This window comes from Mustelus asterias, unplaced genomic scaffold, assembly GCF_964213995.1.
Source record: "Mustelus asterias unplaced genomic scaffold, sMusAst1.hap1.1 HAP1_SCAFFOLD_1497, whole genome shotgun sequence".
In the NCBI taxonomy this organism is placed as follows: domain Eukaryota; kingdom Metazoa; phylum Chordata; class Chondrichthyes; order Carcharhiniformes; family Triakidae; genus Mustelus; species Mustelus asterias.
This window is the reverse complement of record NW_027591442.1, coordinates 45,244-60,686: the sequence shown is the minus strand read 5'-3', so window position 1 is coordinate 60,686 and position 15,443 is coordinate 45,244.

Below are 15,443 nucleotides of genomic sequence, written 5' to 3'. Positions count from 1 at the left end.
ATCCTTGCCCATCTGCCTGGGTGACACAGTGGTTGGCACTGCTGCCTCACAGCGCCAGGGACCCGGGTTCAATTCCTGCCTCGGGTCACTGTCTGTGTGGAGTTTGCACGTTCTCCCCGTGTCTGCGTGGGTTTCCTCCAGGTTTTCCAGTTTCTTCCCACAGTCCAAAATGTGCAGGTTAAAATGGATTGGCCGTGCTAAATTGCCCCTGAGTGTCAGGGGTAAATACATGGGGTTATGGGGATAGGGCCTGGGTGGGATTGTTGTCGGTGCAGGCTCGATGGGCCAAATTGCCCCTTCCTGCACTGTCGGCGTTCTATGAATTGTACAATTTAGAACACCACTGACCTCCATTTCAGTAGCCTCGTTGTTCTGACCCTTGCCAGTCACCCCACTGGCCATGAGTGGGATAAAATGTGAAATTGAATTCAATAAACCATTTCTGGGCAGGCAGCAGATAAAATGAGTGCCAGGGACCAGGGTTCGAATCCCGGCTTGGGTCACTGTGTACGCGGAGTCTGCACATTCTCCCCATGTCTGCGTGGGTTTCCTCCGGGTGGTCTGGTTTCCTCCCACAGTCCGAAAGACGTGCAGGTTAAGTGCATTGGCCATGATAAATTCTCCTTCCGTGTACCCGAACAGGTGCCGGAGTGTGATGACTAGGGGATTTTCACAGTAACTTCGTTGCACAGTTAATATAAGCCTACTTGTGACACTGATAAATGAACTTTAAACTGTTATGTGTTCCAATTCAAATGATATTCCTCTTGTAGACTTAACCCCCCCCCCCCCCTTAAAATTAATTAGCAAAACACAGGCATACTTGCTTGTCTTCGATTAACAGTCCTAGAGCTTTCAGAACACCACTGGAGAGAGATAGAGAAGGACCTGTTTCTTCTGGCAGGCCAAGCAGCAACTGCTTATCTTTTTAAAAATGAAAATGAAACAGTACTACTTTCCGGCAAGCTTAGATCTCCCATTAAGCACATGACTCTGTCCCCGTCAACGAACCTAATCAAAACTCCACACTGAAACCCTCAGGGGAGACCCAAGTAAGCACAAATGCACCAGCTCTGTTTAAATAAATATTGCAGGTCTGAAATGAGTAAATACCTTGTGCTCCCAGTTATCAATTTAAAGGCAAACCAGCACCCTGCAAAACGCAGCTGAATTCTAAACATACCCCTTACAAGAAACATGATGTACATATATTTCTTAAAGGCACAGTATCATCACAGTAAGATCACCTCTCGTTCTTCTAAATACCAGTGGGGATCGACCCAGCCTGCTTAACCTTCAGAAGATCGAGGATACAGATTTCTAAAGCAGTGACGCCGAGTATAAAATGGACTCTGGCTGAATTCTGAAGAAATAGAATTGGAAAAAAAACATTTATGTAACAATGCATCCAAAAGGGGAGTTGGATTTTCTTTTGGCTTGGGATGTTGGCATTGCTGGCAGGGCTGGCATGTATTGCCCATCAGCAGAGTGCCCATTTCAGAGGGCATTTAAGAGTCAACCACAATGCTGTGGACCTGGAGTCACGTGGAGAATCAGACCAGGTCAGAACGACCAGGTTCCTTCCCTAAAGGGGCCATTCGTGAACCAGACGAGTTTTTCCGACAATGGCTTCAGTAGATTCTTAATCCCAGATTTTTATTGGATTCATATTTCACCATCTGCCGTGGTGGGATTTGAGCCTGGGTTCCCCAGAGCATCACCCAGGTCTCGGGGGTCACAAGGCCAGCGACACTGCCACGAGGCCACCACTTTCGATTACGGTTTTTAATAAGTTTTTATTTATTAGTGTCACAAGTCGGCCTACATGAACCCGACAATGAAGTTACTGTGAAAATTCCCCCCCCCCCCCAACCAGTCCCTTAAAAAGAGGCCACACTTGTCCGGGTACACCGAGTGGGAATTTAGCACGGCCAATGCACCGAGCCAGCACGTCTTTCGGACGGTGGCAGGAAACCAGAGCACCGGGAGGAAACCCACACAGACATGAGGAGAACGTGCAGACTCCGCAAAGACAGTGACCCGAGCCGGGAATCGAACCCAGGTCCCTGGTTGAAGAAGAAATTGGAGGATTCGGGGGGGGGGGGGGGGGGGGAGGGGGGGAAGCTATGGCAATGAGACGAACAGGATTGTTCCTTGAAAAAGCAGACTAGATGGGCTGAATGGCCACCGTCTGTGCTGTGCTAGGTTACATCAAAGCAGAAGTTGTGTTAAAGGTATGGTTAGGCCACACTCCGTGAACTGTGCACAGTTCTGTCCTCCATTTTAGAACAAGGATATGGAAGCACGGGAGAGGGTGCTAAAGGGATCTGCAAACGTGACGCCAAAACTGGAAGGGTACAACTATCAGGACGCCAACAGGAGCAGGTCGTTCAGCCCATCGAGACTGCTCCACCAGTCAATCAGAGCACGGTTGACCATCTACCTCAATGCCACTATCACCATCGTTACGACTGGGATGGGAGGAGTGCGCAGATTATCCAGCCGTGGATCAGACCATTGGTTCAGTTTACTCACCAAAATAGCCATTTGTTTACCTTCACGAGTGGTACCCAGAATTAAAGAGACCTTGACCTTGACCTAAACTCAGAACAATGGATTTATTGATTTATTAGATTGATTCCAAGATGGCGCCAGAGCCAGGCGACTTCTTGCAAGTTGTGCCCAGCGCACCTTCTAATACTACATTCTGCACTCTCTCGTTTCCTTCTCTATGAACGGTATGCTTTGTCTGTATAGCGCGCCAGAAACAATGCTTTTCACTGTATCCCAATACGTGGGATAATAATAAATCAAATCACATATTCAGCTGATCTTTCTCTGCACCCTAGCTGTGACTGTAACACTACATTCTGCACTCTCTCCTTTCCTTCGCCCCTATGTACTCTATGAACGGTATGAACATAGAACAGTACAGCACAGAACAGGCCCTTCGGCCCATGATGTTGTGCCAAGCTTTATCTGAAACCCAGATCAAGCTATTTCCTCCCTATCATCCTGGTGTGCTCCATGTGCCTATCCAATAGCTTCTTAAATGTTCCTAAAGTTTCTGACTCCACTATCACTGCAGGCAGTCCATTCCACACCCCAACCACTCTCTGCGTAAAAAACCTACCTCAGACATCCTTCCTATATCTCCCACCATGAACCTTATAGTTATGCACCCTAGTTACCGCTCCATATGCTTTGTATAGAGCGCAAGAAATACTTTTCACTGTATCCCAGTACATGTGACAATAAATCAAATATTAAATTGATCTTTCTCCACACCCTATCTGTGACTGTAACACTACATTCAGCACTCTCTCCTTTCCTTCTCTATGAACGGTATGCTTTGTATAGCGCGCAAGAAACAATATTCACTTTGTCCCAGTGCATGTGACAATAAATCAAATCAAATATTAAGTTGATCTTTCTCTACACCCTAGCTGTGACTGTAACACTACATTCTGCACCCTCTCCTTTCCTTCTCCCCTATGTACTCTATGAACGGTATGCTTTGTCTGTATAGCGCGCAAGAAACAATACTTTTCACTGTATCCCAGTACATGTGACAATAATAAATCAAATCAAATTATTATTAAGCAAACCTTTTTAACAGTTGCAATCTGGAAGTATGACTATCCCTTTTAAACTTCCCTAACATGCATGCACACACACACCACACACACACACCACCCACACACACACCACACACACACACACACACACACACACACACACAGACAGTCAAACAATGGACACAACAGTAGTCTCTGCAAAGATGGCTGGCTAGGGAAAAAAAACTTTGAGGGATAAAATTTGTATGGTTCGCCGCCGTTGATCTGGAGTTCCATCATGTGAAGATGGGTTAGTGGTGCCGGTAAATGTCTGGAGGTTCTCTCCAAGGCGGCCTTAACAACACACGACAGCGCAGAGTCGCTGAGCAGAGACTAATAGCCAGGTTCCGCACACATGAGGACGGCCTCAACCGGGATCTTGGGTTCATGTCACACTATCTGTAACTCCCACAACTTGCCTGGACTTGCAAAGTCTCACTGGCTGTCCTGTCTGGAAACAATGCACGTCTCTTTAACCTGTGCTTGATGCTCTCTCCACTCACATTGTCTGTACCTTTAAGACTTGATTAGCTGTAAAGACTCGCATTCCAATCATTATTCTGTAAATTGAGTTTGTGTCTTTATATGCCCTGTTTGTGAACAGAACTCCCACTCGCCTGATGAAGGAGCAGCGCTCCGAAAGCTAGTGGTGTTTGCTACCAAATAAACCTGTTGGACTTTAACCTGGTGTTGTGAGACTCCTTACTGGGTTCTCGCCAGCGCAGCTTCGGCGAGGTGGAATAACTGGAACTCGATCAATTCTTTTTATCTCAGCTTTGCAGGTTGCCAAGTGCAGACAAGTTGCACTCAGTTGAAGATTCTTACAAAACTTAAAGCTCATCTCTGTCACGCGATTTCCACAAAATCATTTTCAGTCTTGAATGGTTGAGCTGCCACTCGCCTCGGGTAGAGAATTGCAAAGGTTCACCACTCTCGTGAGCGAAGAAATTTCTCCTCTCTCTTAAATGGCCTACCCCTTACTCTGAAAAGATGTCCCTTGGTTCTGGGCTCACTAGCTAGGGAAAGCATCATATCCACGTCCACCTTTGAAACTCTGGAGAATATAGGTCCATTTTCTGCAATCTTTCTATTCGTTTGTGGGACATGGATGCCACACTGGCTGGGCCAGCATTTATTACACACCTCTTATTGCCCTTGAACTGAGTGGCTTGGCAGGCCGTTTCAGAGGGCATTTAGGAGTCAACCATATTAGAATTCCTGCAGTGCAGAAGGCACCAACAACAATTCCACCCAGGCCCTATCCCCGTAACCCCACGTATTTACCCTGCTAATCCCCCTGACACTAAGGGACAATTTAGCATAGCCAGTCCACCTAATCTGCATGTCTTTGGAGTGTGGTAGGAAACCGGAGCACCCGGAGGAAACCCACACAGGCACAGGGAGAATGTGCAAACTCCACACAGACAGTTACTTGAGGCTGGAATTGAACCAGGGTCCCAAGATGTGCAGATTAGGTAGATTGGCCATGCTAAATTGTCCCTCAGTGTCCAAAGATGTGTTGGTTAGGTGGATTGGCCATGCTAAATTGCCCCTTAGTGATCAAAGATGTGCAGGTTAGGTGGATTGGCCATGCTAAATTGTCCCTTAGTGTCCAAAGATGTGCAGGTTAGGTGGATTGGCCGTGCTAAATTGCCCCTTAGTGTCCAAAGATGTGCAGGTTAGGTGGATTGGCCATGCTAAATTGCTCCTTAGTGTCCAAAGATGTGTAGGTTAGGTGGATTAGCCGTGCTAAATTGCCCCTTAGTGTCCAAAGATGTGCAGGTTAGGTGGATTAGCCATGACAAATGTGTGGAGTTACGGGAATAGGGCAGGTGGATAGGCCTGGAAAAGATGCTTTGTCAGAGGATAGCTGAAGCCTTGATGGGCCAAATGGCCTCCTTCTGCACTGTAGGGATTCTAAGATATACTGTTTACCTTTGTCTTCGATTAACATTCTGATCTCTTAACATGCCGCTATTAGCACCCTTCTTAGCCTTGATCACCGTTTACATTACCTTTGTTTTTCAGTCCATTATATCATTGTCAATCACCCCTTGACTCCACCTATCACTGGCCCTCTATTTAGCCCCCAACTGCAGTGCACATCTCATCCAGTTTCCAGTTCTCTTTAGTTCTGACGAAGGGTCATCCAGACTTGAAATGTTGGCTCTATTCTCACTCCACCGATGCTTGTCAGACCTGCTGCGATTTTCCAGCATTTCCTGTTTTTGCTTCACGTTCCAGCTATGGCAGGTTTATATTCAAAGACAAGATGATGGACATCTGAAAAAAGATAAAATGATAAAAGGATAATCATTGAGGGTGTACAGAGGGGGAGGTCTTGGCCAATGGAATGTAGAGTATGTAGAAAATGAGAGAAGGAATAGGCTATTCGGCCCTTCGAGCCTGCTCTGCTATTCAATGTGATCATGGCTGATCCTTTATCTCAATGCCATACATTCTCCCCATACCCCCCGACGACTCAAGAATTGAGAAATCTATTTCTTTCTTAAATATATTCAGTGACTCGGCCTCCACATCTTCTGTGGTACAGAATTCCACAGGTTCACCACCCTCTGAGTGAAGAAATTCCTCCTCATCTCAGTTCTAACCGGTCTACCCGATTTCGGGAGCTTGTGCCCCCCCCTTGTTCTAGACCCCCACGAGCCAGAGAGAAAACAACATCCCTGCATCCGGTCTGTCCAGCCCTGGCAGAATTTTCCAAGAGATCCCCCTCTCAATCTTCTAAATTCCAGTGAATCCAGGCCCAGTCGACCCAATCTCTCCTCGTACAACAATCCTGCCATCCCAGGAATCAGTCTGCTGAGTCAAAGGTCAGTGGGGTTCGGCAGTGGATGCGGTGTACTTGGATTTCAACAAGACCCTTGATACAGAAAGGCTGATACCAAAAATAAAGATAGTGGGAATAGATTGACAATGGATACACAGTTGGCGGAATGGTAGAACACAGAAGGTCGTGGTACAGGGATTGACATCAGCTTGGCGGCCTGTTGCATATCTTCACAAATGATCTAAAGTCAATGAAGGTGGTGGACTACATTACCTCGTAACCTGCCCCATCGTGCAGCCACATTGTCTGTCCCTTGAACCGACTCTTGCTGAATCCCCCCCACTATCATCATCCTGCGGTTACAATTGATCAGAAACTGAGCTGGACCCAGACATATAAATACTGTGGCTACCAGAGCAGGTCAGAGGCTGGGAATCCTGCGGAGAGTAACTCACCTCCTGACTCCCCCCAAAGCCTGTCCACTGGGAATCCTGCGGAGAGCAACTCACCTCCTGACTCCCCCCAAAGCCTGTCCACTGGGAATCCTGCGGAGAGTAACTCACCTCCTGACTCCCCCCAAAGCCTGTCCACTGGGAATCCTGCGGAGAGTAACTCACCTCCTGACTCCCCCCCAAAGCCTGTCCACTGGGAATCCTCTGGAGAGTAACTCACCTCCTGACTCCCCCCCAAAGCCTGTCCACTGGGAATCCTGCGGAGAGCAACTCACCTCCTGACTCCCCCCAAAGCCTGTCCACTGGGAATCCTGCGGACAGTAACTCACCTCCTGACTCCCCCCAAAGCCTGTCCACTGGGAATCCTGTGGAGAGTAACTCGCCTCCTGACTCGCGCCCCGCCCAAAGCCTATCCACTGGGAATCCTGTGGAGAGTAACTCACCTCCTGACTCCCCCCAAAGCTTGTCCACTGGGAATCCTGTGGAGAGTAACTCACCTCCTGACTCCCCCCAAAGCCTGTCCACTGGGAATCCTGCGGAGAGTAACTCACCTCCTGACTCCCCCCAAAGCCTGTCCACTGGGAATCCTGCGGAGAGTAACTCACCTCCTGACTCCCCCCAAAGCTTGTCCACTGGGAATCCTGTGGAGAGTAACTCACCTCCTGACTCCCCCCAAAGCCTGTCCACTGGGAATCCTGCGGAGAGTAACTCACCTCCTGACTCCCCCCCAAAGCCTGTCCACTGGGAATCCTGTGGAGAGTAACTCACCTCCTGACTCCCCCCAAAGCCTGTCCACTGGGAATCCTGCGGGGAGTAACTCACCTCCTGACTCCCCCCAAAGCCTGTCCACTGGGAATCCTGTGGAGAGTAACTCACCTCCTGACTCCCCCAAGGCTGTCCGCCATCTCCAAGGCACAAGTCAGGAGTGTGATGGAATACTCCCCACTGGGGGCGGCACGGTAGCACAGTGGTTAGCACTGCTGCCTCACAGCGCCAGGGACCCGGGTTCGATTCCCGGCTTGGGTCACTGTCTGTGTGGAGTTTGCATATTCTCCCCGTGTCTGTGTGGGTTTCCTCCGGGTGCTCCGGTTTCCTCCCACAGTCCGAAAGATGTGCGGGTTAGGTGGATTGGCCATGCTGAATTCTCCCTCAGTGTTACCCAAACAGGCACCTGAGTGTGGCGACGAGGGGATTTTCACAGTACTTACATCGCAGTGTTAATGTAAGCCTACTTGTGACTAATAAATAAACGTTACTTTACTTACCTGGATGAATGCAGCTCCAACAACACAATAAATGCGACACCATCCAGGACAAAGCAGCTTCAATTGATTGCTACCCCTTCCACAAACTCCCTCCACCACCGACGCACAGTGGCAGCAGTGTGTACCATCTACAAGATGCACTGCAGTGACTCGCCAAGGCTCCTTCAACAGCACCTTCCAAACCCGCCACCTCTACCACCTAGAAGGACGGGGGGGGGGGGGGGGGCAGCAGACACATGGGGAACACCACCACCTGCAAGTTCCCCCTCTGAGCCACTCACCATCCCGACTTGGAAATATATTGGCCGTTCCTTCACTGGCTGGGGTCAAAATCCTGGAACTCCCTCCCTAACAGCACTGTGGGTGTACCTACACCACACGGGGACTGACTGATGTCCAATCACAATCCTGGAACTCCCTCCCTAACAGCGCTGTGGGTGTACCTACACCACACACGGGGACTGACTGATGTCCAATCACAATCCTGGAACTCCCTCCCTAACAGCACTGTGGGTGTACCTACACCACACGTGACTGACTGATGTCCAATCACAATCCTGGAACTCCCTCCCTAACAGCACTGTGGGTGTACCTACACTACACAGGGACTGACTGATGTCCAATCACAATCCTGGAACTCCCTCCCTAACAGCACTGTGGGTGTACCTACACCACACGGGGACAGACTGATGTCGGGATGGCGAGTAGCTCGGAGGGGGGAACTTGCAGGTGGTGGTGTTCCCCATGTGTCTGCTGCCCAACCCCCTTGTCCTTCTAGGTGGTAGAGGTGGCGGGTTTGGAAGGTGCTGTCGAAGGAGCCTTGGCGAGTCGCTGCGGTGCATCTTGTAGATGGTACACACTGCTGCCACTGTGCGTCGGTGGTGGAGGGAGTGAGTGTTTGCGGATGGGGGGCTGCTTTGCAATGTGCACAGAGGTAAGGAGCTGAACTTGTCACTTGGCCATCCTTGCATCGGACACCTGTCAGGCAGGAAGAAGGTTTTTGAGATGGACCTTTGATCTTTCTCTGTCTGGCAGTCTCCCTGTACCTATGACACTGAACCGTCCTCCGGTGCGATCTGCAGTCTGAGAGTTTTATCATTCATCTTGATTGCGACGATAATGGAGAGGATTACATACCCGAGGTTGCTGGGCAGAATCCTTTGGACCCGTCTTTATCAAAGGATTTAAAAGAGAGAATAGTTTTTATTTGGCCTCCCACAAGATAAGTATTGACACGCCAGCTGCAAATCACTAACAGTGCAACTGGTATCTTTACTGCCACGGAACGTTTTAAATCCTCATCCCACCTCACACCCTCTCCATCTCGTTCCTTCCATCCATCTCGCATCCCCATGCTCCACAGGGAAGGCGATGGCCTAGCGGTATTATCACTAGACTATTAATCCAGAAACCCAGCTAATGTTCTGGGGGACCCGGGTTCGAATCCCGCCCACGGCAGATGGTGGAATTTGAATTCAATAAAAAAAAAATCTGGAATTAATAATCTACTGATGACCCATTGTCGAAAAAATCCACCTGGTTCCCTTCAGGGAAGGAAATCTGCTGTCCTTGCCCCGGTCTGGCCTACATGTGACTCCAGAGCCACAGCAATGTGGTTAACTCTCAACTGGCCTAGCACTCAGTTGTATCAATCACTCAAGAAGCCAGCTCGCCATCACCTTCTCAAGGGCAACCAATAAATGCTGGCCCAGCCAGCGATGCCCGTGTCCCATGAATGAATGAAAAAAAATCCATCCCTCATATATTTTCCCTTGTGTTCCTTGCAAGTTCTCCCTTCTTGCAAATTGCATTATATTCATTGGGTTTGCTCTTGGAAGCTCTGTTGCTGGAGTAGTAGACAGTGTCACAGAACATATGTGATTTTTATTAATGACTTAGAGGAGGGGGCTGAAGGGTGGATCAGTAAATTTGCTGATGACACCAAGATTGGTGGAGTAGTGGAAGAGGTGGAGGGCTGTTGTAGGCTGCAAAGAGACATAGATAGGATGCAAAGCTGGGCTGAAAAATGGCAGATGGAGTTTAACCCTGATAAATGTGAGGTGATTCATTTTGGTAGGACTAATTTAAATGTGGATTACAGGGTCAAAGGTAGGGTTCTGAAGACTGGAGGAACAGAGAGATCTTGGGGTCCATATCCACAGATCTCTGAAGGTTGCCACTCAAGTGGATAGAGCTGTGAAGAAGGCCTATAGTGTGTTAGCTTTTATTAACAGGGGGTTGGAGTTTAAGAGCCGTGGGGTTATGCTGCAACTGTACAGGACCTTGGTGAGACCACATTTGGAATATTGTGTGCAGTTCTGGTCACCTCACTATAAGAAGGATGTGGAAGCACTGGAAAGAGTGCAAAGGAGATTTACCAGGATGCTGCCTGGTTTGGAGGGTAGGTCTTATGAGGAAAGGTTGAGGGAGCTAGGGCTGTTCTCTCTGGAGCGGAGGAGGTTGAGGGGAGACTTAATAGAGGTTTATAAAATGATGAAGGGGATAGATAGAGTGAACATTCAAAGACTATTTCCTCGGGTGGATGGAGCTATTACAAGGGGGCATAACTATAGGGTTCATGGTGGGAGATATAGGAAGGATGTCCGAGGTAGGTTTTTTACTCAGAGAGTGGTTGGGGTGTGGAATGGACTGCCTGCAGTGATAGTGGAGTCAGACACTTTAGGAACATTTAAGCGGTTATTGGATAGGCACATGGAGCACACCAGGATGATCGGGAGTGGGATAGCTTGATCTTGGTTTCAGACAAAGCTCGGCACATCATCGTGGGCCGAAGGGCCTGTTCTGTGCTGTACTCTTCTATTAACATAGGAGCAGGAGTAGGCCATTTGGCCCTTCGAGCCTGTTCCACCATTCAATATGACCATAGCTGATCCTTTACCTCTGCGCCACACTCCTGCTTTCTCCACACACCTCTTGATGTTCTTAAGAGTCTACAGATCTATCTAGGGGTGGCATGTTGACACAGTGGGTTAGCACTGCTGCCTCACAGCTCCAGGAACCCGGGTTCAATTCTGGCCTTGGGTGACTGTGTGGAGTTTGCATGTTCTCCCCCATGTCTTTGTGGGTTTCCTCTGGGTGCTCCGGTTTCCTCCCACAGTCCAAAGATGTGCGGGTTAGGTGGATTGGCCATGCTAAATTGTCCCTTAGTGTCCAAAGATGTGTAGGTTAGGTGGATTGGCCATTTGTGATGTGTGAGATTACAGGGAAAGGGAGTGGGTGAGGGCCTGGGTAAGATACTCTGTCAGAGATTTGGTGCCGAATCAATGGACCAAGTGGCCTCTTCTGCACTCGAGGGATTCAATGATTTTCTTCTTAAATTCAGTGACTTGGCCTCCACAGATTTCCAGGGTAGAGAATTCCACTGGTTCACCACCCTCTGAGTGAAGAGGTTTCTCCTCGTCTCAGCCCTCAATGGCCTTCTGGGTGAATTAGATATTTGAAAACTTTATTGTAACATTCGGGTAGGGAGTATCCCCAGGCATCTGCCACAGGCACAGCCTCTGCAAATCAGGACTGTCTATCGAAGACTGAAAATGCCTCTCCTGCACATCTTTGGACACTAAGGGGCAATTTAGCATGGCCAATCCACCTAACCTGCACATCTTTGGACACTAAAGGACAATTTAGCATGGCCAATCCACCTAACCTGCACATCTTTGGACATTAAGGGGCAATTTAGCATGGCCAATCCACCTAACCTGCACATCTTTGGACACTAAGGGACAATTTAGCATGGCCAATCCACCTAACCTGCACATCTTTGGACATTAAGGGGCAATTTAGCATGGCCAATCCACCTAACCCGCACATCAGGTTCACAAGGATGTTGCCGGGACTTGAGAAGCTGAGTTACAGAGAGAGATTGAATAGGTTGGGACTTTATTCCCTGGAGCGTAGAAGAATGAGGGGAGATTTGATAGAGGTGTATAAGATTTTGATGGGTATAGATAGGAATGCAAGCAGGCTTTTTCCCCTGAGGCTAGGGGAGAAAAAAACCAGAGGGCATGGGTTAAGGGTGAAAGGAGAAAAGTTTAAAGGGAATATTAGGGGGGGCTTCTTCACGCAGAGAGTGGTGGGAGTGTGGAATGAGCTGCCGGATGAAGTGGTAAATGCTTTTAACATTTAAGAAAAACTTGGGCGGGTTCTTGGATGAGAGGGGTGTGGAGGGATATGGTCCAAGTGCAGGTCAGTGGGACTAGCCAAAAAATGGTTCGGCACAGACAAGAAGGGCCAAAAGGCCTGTTTCTGAGCTGTAATTTTCTATGGCTCTATGGTTCTATCTTTGGACACTAAGGGGCAATTTAGCATGGCCAATCCACCTAACCTACACATCTTTGGACACTAAGGGGCAATTTAGCATGGCCAATCCACCTAACCTACACATCTTTGGACACGAAGGAGCCATTTTAGCATGGCCAATGTAAGTCAGGATTGTTCCATGCTTTGGGCGGGAGGTTGGAGGTGGTGGTGTACCCATCATGTTGCCACCCCAGGTGGTGGCGGTTGCAGGAAACCTCGGTGGATTGCTGGAGATTATACGAAGCATCAATCACTGCAAGAAACTACAAAGGGTCGTGAATGAAGCCCAATCCATCAGACAAACCAGCCTCCCACACATTGACTCTGTCTACACTTCCCGCTGCCTCGAGAAAAGCAGCCAGCATAATCAAGGACCCCACGCACCCCGGACATTCTCTCTTCCACCTTCTTTCATCGGGAAAAAGATACAAAAGTCTGAGGTCACGCACCAACCGACTCAAGAACAGCTTCTTCCCTGCTGCTGTCAGACCTTTGAATGGACCTACCTCACATTAAGTTGATCTTTCTCTACACCCTAGCTGTGACTGTAACACTACATTCTGCACCCTCTCCTTTCCTTCTCTATGAACGGTATGCTTTGTCTGTACAGCGCACAAGAAACAATATTTTTCACTGTATCCCAGTATACGTGACAATAATAAATCAAATCAAAGCAACAACATTGGCCCTCCCTCCCAATCAAAGGTGACGCCCGTAAAGGTTACCGAGTCCTCAGATGAGCCTGTTTCTGGATCCACAAGTTCGTCCATGGTGGTGGGGAGGGGAGGGGCTGGGGCAGGTGTGGGGGGGGGGGGGAAGAATGATGTTGCGAAGGTGCGCGGGGGGGACCTTAAGTCCGTTCCCCCTAGTATTAGACATTGCAACTCTGTGGGAGAAAGATTCTGACTGTCGACCCTATCTACCTACGCCTCTCATCATTTTCTTGGCTTCTATCAGGTCTCCCCTCAGCCTCCGCCGCTCCAGAGAAAACAACCCGAGTTTGTCCAGCCTCTCCTTGTAGCTCAGACTCTCTAATCCAGGCAGCATCCTGGTAAACCTCTTCCGCGCCCTCTCCAAAGCCTCCACATCCTCCCTGTAATGTGGCGACCAGAATTGAACGCAGTAAGTGCGGCCAAACCAAAGTCCTGAAGATCAGAACGGGGACAACTGAGGCGGCTGAAGGTGTTTTAGCTAACAGATTCGGTCGCCATCTGGCAGTGCTGAACTCGAGTATTGCCGAGTTAAAAAAGACTGTTCTGTCAAAGCTTTTCACCTCACACTCAACAGGGCAGTTGCATGAATACCAATGTTAGGGAAATCAGCAGCTTTATACTCGAGTTTCCCAAACTTTTCCAGCCACTGAACCCTTTTTGACCTCCCAAGAGTTCTATAGGGACCCCTGAGAAACATTCTTGTTATGTTGAAGGGCCAAGCCACACAACAATGATTGTTCCAGTGCAGTAGACTGAACATGCTGAAATCCCATTTATAGAAATCTTTTCTATTTCTTATTTGTCCCTGTTGACAATAATTAAAATCCATCCTCTTACTAAAAAACATACGTGGATCTTACCTTTAATAGTGGGGAGTGTTGCTGGAATTCTGGATTCTCACTGGATTGTTAATGGTAAGGCATTGGGGAGAGTTACAGAACAGAGAGATCTAGGGGTACAGGTTCATAGCTCCTTGAAAGTGGAGTCACAGGTGGACAGAGTGGTGAAGAAGGCATTCGGCATGCTTGGTTTCATCGGTCAGAACATTGAATACAGGAGTTGGGACGTCTTGTTGAAGTTGTACAAGACATTGGTAAGGCCACACTTGGAATACTGTGCACAGTTCTGGTCACCCTATTATAGAAAGGATATTATTAAACTAGAAAGAGTGCAGGAAAGATTTACTAAGGATGCTACCGGGACTTGATGGATTGAGTTATAAGGAGAGGCTGGATAGACTGGGTTTTTTTTCTTTGGAGTGTAGGAGGCTGAGGGGTGATCTTATAGAGGTCTATAAAATAATGAGGCGCACAGATCAGCTAGATAGTCAATATCTTTTCCCAAAGGTAGGGGAGTCTAAAACTAGAGGGCATAGGTTTAAGGTGAGGGGGGAGAGATACAAAAGGGTCCAGAGGGGCAATTTTTTCACACAGAGGGTGGTGAGTGTCTGGAACAAGCTGCCAGAGGTAGTAGTAGAGGCGGGTACAATTTTGTCTTTTAAAAAGCATTTAGATAGTTACATGGGTAAGATGGGTATAGAGGGATATGGGCCAAATGCGGGCAATTGGGACGAGCTTGTGGGTTTTTAAAAAAAAGGGCGGCATGGACAAGTTGGGCCGAAGGGCCTGTTTCCATGCTGTAAACCTCTATGACTCTATGTCTCACATTGGACACACATTCACACCCATCTCCCTCTCTCACACACACTCACACACACCTCGTGCTCTCTCTCACGCACACTCTCTCTCATGCACACTCACTCACACACACACTCTCTCACGCACACTTTCTCTCACACAATCTCTCACACACACACTCTCTCACACACACGCACTCTCTCTCACACTCACACACACACTATCTCACTCTCACACACACTCTCACACACACACTCACACACACACACTCTCACACACACACACACTCTCTCTCTCACACTCTCTCTCATAGAATCCCTACAGTGCAGAAGGAGGCCATTCGGCCCATCGAATCTGCACCGACCACAATCCCACCCAGGCCCTACCCCCACATATTTTACCCGCTAATCCCTCTAACCTACGCATTTTAGGATTCGAAGGGGCAATTTTTTTAACCTAGCCAATCAACCTAACCCGCACATCTTTGGACTGTGGGAGGAAACCGGAGCACCCGGAGGAAACCCACGCAGACACGGGGAGAACGTGCAAACTCCACACAGACAGTGACCCGAGCCGGGAATCGAACCCGGGACCCTGGAGCTGTGAAGCAGCAGTGCTAACCACTGTGCCACCGTGCCGCCCCTCTCA